The 7,957-nt window shown below is 42.4% G+C and overlaps 1 long non-coding RNA gene across 2 annotated transcripts in view; it reads left to right on the top strand.

The window, feature by feature from the left end:
- Positions 1 to 6,099, top strand: part of LOC135103321 (uncharacterized) — a 71,298-nt gene extending 65,199 nt beyond the window's left edge. For both annotated transcript variants that reach the window (XR_010269998.1, XR_010269997.1), the window contains 2 exons: positions 3,518 to 3,593; positions 5,519 to 6,099. This is a non-coding gene — a long non-coding RNA (uncharacterized LOC135103321). The remainder of the gene's footprint in view (positions 1 to 3,517; positions 3,594 to 5,518) is intronic.
- The last annotated feature ends 1,858 nt before the right edge of the window (positions 6,100 to 7,957 follow it).

Here is a 7,957-nt window from a genome sequence, read left to right as displayed (position 1 = left end):
CCGATCAGAGATGATTCACTTGATCTTGATCTTGATGCTAAAGGTGGCTCGGGATCACTCCTGAACCAGGCCTTTGGATCGGCAAGACAAAACAGACATAAATCAAGCTGGGAAAGAAAAAAAAAAAAAAAAAAAAACTAACAGCATCCTCTATACAAATTGTCCCTACTTCTGGCTCAGCACATTCTCTCCAGAAACTTTCACAGCTTCACGCATCCTTTCATTCGTCTCTGTACACAGTCCCAGCAGCAACACGATCCATTCCCTTTCTGTCTTCACTCTTTCATTCCTGTTATGCCGTGACTCAGTCAGAACCACATGCATCATCTCTCTCCTGTCTCTCTCATACCTCTCACACTCCAGCACCACATGCTCCACCGTCTTATCCTCTCCCGTGTCACACATCTGGCACACTTTACTGCGGGATTCGGACCATGTGTAATTTCTTTCATTCACATCCATACACTGTCCCCTAGCTCGGAAGAGATCACTATCTAAGCTTCCATCATAATGCCATCCATACATCGGGGCCTCTTTCTCCATGTACCATTCCAGAGTGTTCTTTCTTTCTTTCTCATTCTTCCATTCCTTCAGTCCCACACACTTCAATTCTCTGTCTATCTCACTCTTTCATTTTCTCACATCCCATTCAGTTCTTACTATGCCTCCTCTTGCCACGACCCATTCACACTCATTTTGATTTCTCCCAGTCATTCTCATCCCCCCACACAACTTGTAATCCACTCATGTCTGTTATTCTCATGCATCTCTTCCTCCATTTGCTTCCACTTTCATTCCACAGATACACCTTTGTTGCTATTCTTGCATCGTCCATTCTTTCAAGCCTAATCTTGTACCTAAGTGTCTTTTTTTTTTTTTTTTCATTCCATGCAATCACATCCATACCAGACATTATACTCGGCACAGCCACACTCTTCCACACTTCTCTCAGCATGCCATATTTACTCGCTGTCATCCTTGCTGCGCTTCCCGATCGACCTATCCACTGGTTCACCAAGCTTATCTTTTCATTATTTGCCTTTTCACATCCATTCGGACTCATCCACATTCCTAAGTACCTGTATCCTTGTGCCTGTTTTTCACCCCTCATGAACTTACACAAACTTGTACACAGCCACTTGCCATTCCTTTCTCCCTTAAAGATTCATTGACACTCCTTTCACACTTCACTTTGGCATTCATTTATCATTCGCCTTGTCAGTCGCTGCTGTTTCACATACGAGTATGCTGCCCATGCATTCTGATACTCATTCTCCACCTCACCGCTTTCATGCCTCTTTTTCCTCAGCCATCTACACTGTCTACTCATTCTCATTCGCTCTTTCCTAGCCTTTCTGATTTCATCTTTCCACCATGATTTACATACTCTCTTTCTTCTGCCTACTCTCACAAACCCTATCTGGTTCTCGCCAGTACTCCGCACGTCCTCAACCAGTTTCTCATTCAGATGCTCCACATCATACACGCTTACATCATCCCAGCTTCTTTTACTCAGATCAACCTGAAAGTTCTCCCACCCTACATCTCTCAGTCTCACTTCCTTTTCTTACTTGCTACTTTCACTTCATTCCTACCCTGCATCAAGCACTCCACAACCAGTTTATTGTGATCAGACACAATATCAACTATACCATCCTCATTTATCCACATATGTGCCACAATTTCACACATTCCTCCATTCACCAGTATATAGTCAATCTCTGATTCATGCTCCCTTACATTCAAAGTCACTCGTCCCTTTGCCAAGGCAACATTCAGATTTTCCAACTCCATTTCATAGATAAGCTCCTTAAGCATTTCACCATTCCTGTTCATCCGTTCTCCCAGTATTCCTACATGTTCACTCGTGTCACCCGTCACAAACACTCTTTCCTCTCCATGTTCTCTCACAACTTTTTTAAGTATGTCATACTTCCTCCTGCTCTCCCTATCAGCTCTTTCACCCATGACATTCCTATACACAACCACCAGTACCATCTTCTCCATTCTGCCACGACTATTCGTACATTCCACTCTGACCGCTAGCACATCTTCACTGTTTTCACACTTCCCCACATCAATCTCCTCTACTTTCAATCCTCTTCCTTTCTTGTAGAGTAAGGCTACGCCTCCTCCCTGTGTCTCCTCTGTTTTACGCCCTTTCCAATCATTACACACTCACATCCCTTCATTCATACATCTTCTTTCAGGTGTGTCTCGGTGAGCCCGACTACGTCGAACTTCCACTCACTGATTTCCTCAAACTTCCCCACATCCCATCCTCTCACATTCATACAAGCAGTCTTCACACATTTCTTCTCTTCCGCATTTGTTGTCGTCTGAGAGTCTTCTTCGTCACAAAGCTGCATAATTGGTGCTTAACCCTTGGATTGCCACTTAGTACACCCTTCTCTAATTACCGATCACTCTGAGACATCTTTACTTGTTTTACAGCCTCATTCAATATTTAAAATGAGTAAAAATTGCCAAATCTATCCTTTTCACACAACTTATTTTGCAAATGCTTGTAAAGATTTCATACATTGTATGTAGTGGTGATAATTGTCTCGTGCCAAAGTGAAAGGGTTAAAGTACTAGTTGTAGTGGTCAGGATTTTTTTTTTTATGCACCCAATGCTCTGTGTGTGTGTGTGTGTGTGTGTGTGTGTGTGTGTGTGTGTGTGTGTGTGTGTGTGTGTGTGTGTGTGTGTTAGGTACTACTAGGTGTGATTCCACCAAACCCTTTCTCATCTCGTACCTGCGTAATGGTGAACTGAAATTACCTGTGGCCAATTAGCCTCTTAGGGCATGGCTAATTGGTAATTCCAGACTCCGCCCCCTACAGGTAACATTCCTTGCCCTCAGAAATTAGAATGATTTCATAATTATGCAGTAATAAGAAAGCTGTCGAGAGGGGATGGCTTGCACGTGTGTGTGTGTGTGTGTGTGTGTGTGTGTGTGTGTGTGTGTGTGTGTGTGTGTGTGTGTTAGGTTAGATTAATTTAGTATTCTTTGCACTTTTTTTCTATTTTCCTAAAGTTTTTTCTTTGTATTTTTTCGTCGTTTATTCTTGTCACAAGCTTTTAATCCTCTTCCTGCCTTTATTTTCTTTACTATTTTTTTCTCCTTTCATTTTCCTATCTTATAATTTTCAAGGCTGAATTATTTTAGTCTTTTTCCAACTTTTTTTCTCCATCTTTCTTCGTATTCATACCTTCATCATCACTTCCTCCTCTCTTCGTTCAGTTCCCCTACCTTATCATTTTCAAGGTTAAATTCTCTCTACACTAATCCCTTCCCTAAACGCAAAGTTACCGCATTTTTGCCAAGTCAGCATTATGAGCACATCAGTCCTATCTCGACTGCTGCCATAAACATTAATGTATTCCTTCCATAATGAATCTGTTTTGCATACGTATCTTTTTTATACGTAACAACTCCTCTCTTTTACTATGCATTCATTTAGTTTTATCTCCTGAACGTCTGGCTGTTTCAACGCAGGGCTCACTCTCCTGCAGGTATGGGCAGCGGCGGCGTGGTAGTGGCCACCCCACCCCCTGCGTGTTTCCAGCCACTGACGAGCTGCCGCAACGTGTAAGTATTTAACCATCGTAATCTTCGTACGCCAGCGCATGAGTATCGTACGTATTTCGTTTTTCTTACCTCATGACATTAAAAGCGTGAGTGAGTGAGTGAGTGACATATCAGTTATATTTACTTATGAAGTGTCTTTTGATTTACTATTATAAATTTATTTAGCTCGTTAGGTCTTTAATTATCGTATTTTTGTAATTTGTTTTCATATTTATTTTGGTTCGTACGGTGGTTGGCCTGGAAAGGGAAACGTCACGTGTGTGTGTTTGAGTGCGTGACAAGGAGGGAAGTGAAGGTGGAAGAGGGAGGGAGGGAGGTCAGGAGGGGCGCTGGTGGAGGGAGGTGATCCGTAGAGAGTGAAAGAGGGAGGGAGGAAAACAAGAGAGAGAGAGAGAGAGAGAGAGAGAGAGAGAGAGAGAGAGAGAGAGAGAGAGAGAGAGAGAGAGAGAGAGAGAGAGAGAGAGAGAAGGGCGGCTCATAGATGTGCACTCAAGTACGACGATGAAGTATGGAAGCAAAAAACACGTAAATAAACAACCACGTCACAACCCATTAAATAAAGGAAGCAAAAAAAAAAAAGAAAAAGGAAGACCGTCTGGTGCGCGCGCGTTGGTGGAGGACAGACAGACAGACAGGCAGGCAGTTTATTAGGAAGTGAGAGTGAACTTGAGCTTCGGCCAGTGAACGGAATAATGACAAGGCTCTTTTTTTTTTCTTTTTTTTTCTTTTTTTTTCATACATACATTAACAAGCAAGACACACTACAAGACCCGGTGATTTCAACATTTCCTGCAGGACAAGTCGGGGAATCTTTCGGAATCAAATAGGAAAATGTAAAGCGAGGTCATTTTTCCCTCTCTCTCTCTCTCTCTCTCTCTCTCTCTCTCTCTCTCTCTCTCTCTCTCTCTCTCTCTCTCTCTCTCTCTCTCTCTCTCTCTCTCTCTCTCTCTCTGGCCTATTATTATTATCATTTTTCTTTACTCAAGTGGCAGAAAAGTCGTAAAGAAAGAGGGAAATGAAACCAGGTCAAAATTATGAGACAAAGGAGGTCAGGCTGTGGTCGTCAGAGAGAGAGAGAGAGAGAGAGAGAGAGAGAGAGAGAGAGAGAGAGAGAGAGAGAGAGAGAGAGAGAGTTGGTACCTGAGGGGCGTTGCTGTTTACCTGGATCCACCTGAGGCCAGTAATTACAGGTGATCTAGCTCTAGTAGCCTCCTCTCTAGTGTTGTGTAAGAGTGTAGTTTTTTTTTTATCATCTCCGGGTTTGTGTGTGTGTGTGTGTGTGTGTGTGTGTGTGTGTGTGTGTGTGTGTGTGTTGTGGTCTTGGGAAATGCTGTAGAAAAAAAGGGGGAAAAAGTGTTGCATTGTGTTGTTCGTGGATTTCAAAAAGTGAGAGCTGAGGAAAAAAAGACACTGAGGAGGAAAAAAGTGTTGGTTTGTGAAGTAATGACATTGAGGGGATGAAGTGAAACGGATGTGGGAAAAAAATAAATGGAGATGATGATGAAAAAAAAAAAAAAAAAAGGAAATAGAGAAAGAAAGATGCGCAAGAAAAGGAGGAAATGTTGGTGTTCCTCGTGTGTCTCTGTAACTGAAGGAAAAGAGAGGAAGAGATACAGGGAAGAAAATATAAAACGAAAAGGCGGGTAATGAAAAAGGAAATGGAGGAAGGTACTTTAAGATAATTTTTTTTTTTTATACCTGAAGGAAAAGAGAGGAAGAGAGAGACGAAAAAAGAAAAAGAGGTATTACCATTAAACACCCCCTCCCCTCCCCTCCTCTCCCCTTTCCTTTCCCTTCCCACGTACTTTTCTCTTCCATCCAATTCTTCCCTTCTAACAAAAAAAAAAAAATTGCGCCTTTCAAGGATGAACTCAGACACACGCCATCAGGAAACTGAGTCTAACATTGATATTTTCCTTCACCAGCCAAGAAAAAGGGACGAAGAAAGGGAAAGTGAAGTAGATGTTCCAGCTCCTCTTCCTACACTCACTCCTACATACAATATTGATACACTGCATCCCTGCTTCAAGAGATCGTCACTCAACCAGCCAACACTCAGTCCTGCCGCCTCTTTAAAGACACCACATGTTCATTTCGTCTTGTTCCATCCCTGCTGTTCACCATGCCACCCTCCCACACTTACTCCTATGTACATATCGATACAGACTCGCTACTACAAGAGAGTTCAATCGCTGTTTCCTGTCACCACCTCAAGCCAACTGATCACTTCGCCTTCCTTCCCTGCAGATCACCACGCCGGCCTCCCGCACTTACCCCTAATAAACTGCATCACTACTTCAAAACAGCTTCATCACACCTTCCTGTCACCACTTCTGCTTCCTTCCCTGCTGCTCGCCACGCCGCCCTCTGTCCTGCTATTGGTGAATGGGATGATCGTCATATATACCACTTGTTGACCCTGCTGAGGCTTCGCTGGCGACCTGACCATCTGCTGACCGCCTGGTGATCTTCCTCGGCCTTCACCTTTCCTCGTTCTCGCCTCCAGATATGGTATGTAATGTCTTGTTTTTTTGTGTGTTTTTTTTATTTGTAGTGTTTTGTTACCTCTGTTTGTTTATTCCAGCAGGTTATTTGCATGTTCTAATAAGTTAGGTTTTTTTTATATGTAGTTATTAATTTTATTTGTTATCTTTAAAGATGTTTTTTTGTACGAAACTATAATTATGTTTTGTTTCGTTTTGACGCAGCCGTGTACGATATTTATGTGGTGATGTACGAGGTTGAAAAGTATAGCGTGTTCCTTTTTTTCTTTTCTTTTTTTTTCTTTTCTTTTTATGTACTGTTCTAAAAAGGTGAGTTCGTTTATTTTTTAATGATAACTTTGTACGAGAGACTACATGATTTGTTGGATTTTGGTGTAGCCGTGTACGATATTTCTGGGATGATGTACGAGGTTGAAAGACACGGCGTGCTTCTTTTACGTTATCTTTATCATGCACGGTTTCTTTTTCATGTACCGTTAATTTTTTTCTTTTTTTTTCCAGATATCTTCTTGGAGTCGTTTATACCTTTCTTTTTTTTTTTTTTTTTTTTTTACTGATTTATTTATTTAATTAACATCTGTCCTCTTTCCTAACGGGGACTCCAACTTGTAATTTTGTGAGGCTCGCGCAAGTTGTGATTCTTAGAGGTGAATTTGTACCGTTTTGTGCTGGAACGAATCGTCCTTCTGGAGGTTGCAACATCTCAAGGGAAGAAAGAGAGAGAGAGAGAGAGAGAGAGAGAGAGAGAGAGAGAGAGAGAGAGAGAGAGAGAGAGAGAGAGAGAGGAAAAAAATAAATAAAACGGGAACTGTGAATATTAACGCTGGAGGTGAGAAATCGTATGAAAAAAAGGAAAATACGGGAAATCCTTTTACTTTTGTTGTCTTTGGTTTTTTTTACAATCTTTACAACCATGGGAATGTGAAACGCAAGGAAACGAAAGGGGAAAAAAATTTATCAAAAGGAGAAAAATAGATACAAGAAAACACTGCAATGCTATAGAGAGAGAGAGAGAGAGAGAGAGAGAGAGAGAGAGAGAGAGAGAGAGAGAGAGAGAGAGAGAGAGAACACGCTGACGGAAACAAATAGAAACGGAAGAAAGAAAGAGAGACAAATCCGGCTTGTATCTCTCTCTCTCTCTCTCTCTCTCTCTCTCTCTCTCTCTCTCTCTCTCTCTCTCTCTCTATTTCCTCTTTCTCACTCACTTTCCTGACCTTTTTACCACGTCCGCCGCTCTGCCTTCAGCCATAAAGATTGGGCGCTTCGAAGGCTGAAACCTGAAGTCCCGAGTCTGAGTTCGAAGCTTTATCTGGCGTGTTCATCTGGCGAGGGTCACGTGAAGGGGTCAGGCAGGTCAGGGAGGTTTACTTAAAAAGGTGTAATTATCTCAGAAATGAATCGTAGCGGCCCTTACGTACTGTTTGTTATCTCTCTCTCTCTCTCTCTCTCTCTCTCTCTCTCTCTCTCTCTCTCTCTCTCTCTCTCTCTCTCTCTCTCTCTCTCTCTCTCTCTCTCTGGGTTTATTTTACTAGGATTGTAGTTTTTTTATATTGATTTCTTTCTGTGTGTGTGTGTGTGTGTGTGTGTGTGTGTGTGTGTGTGTGTGTGTGTGTGTGTGTGTATGTGTGTGTGTGTGTATCTGTGCTTTCCGTACTTTTATCTACTGCATCCCCGCCTTGTGTGTGTGTGTGTGTGTGTGTGTGTGTGTGTGTGTGTGTGTGTGTGTGTGTGTGTGTGTGTGTGCTTTCCGTACTTTTATCTACTACATCTTATACATCCCCGCCTTGTGTGTGTGTGTGTGTGTGTGTGTGTGTGTGTGTGTGTGTCGCCTGGGGAGGTTCCCGCGGCCAGTCCCCGAGC

This window comes from Scylla paramamosain, chromosome 9 (genome assembly GCF_035594125.1).
Source record: "Scylla paramamosain isolate STU-SP2022 chromosome 9, ASM3559412v1, whole genome shotgun sequence".
Lineage (NCBI taxonomy): Eukaryota > Metazoa > Arthropoda > Malacostraca > Decapoda > Portunidae > Scylla > Scylla paramamosain.
The sequence above is the reverse complement of the archived record's forward strand: the minus strand, read 5'-3'. Positions and strand labels throughout refer to the sequence as shown.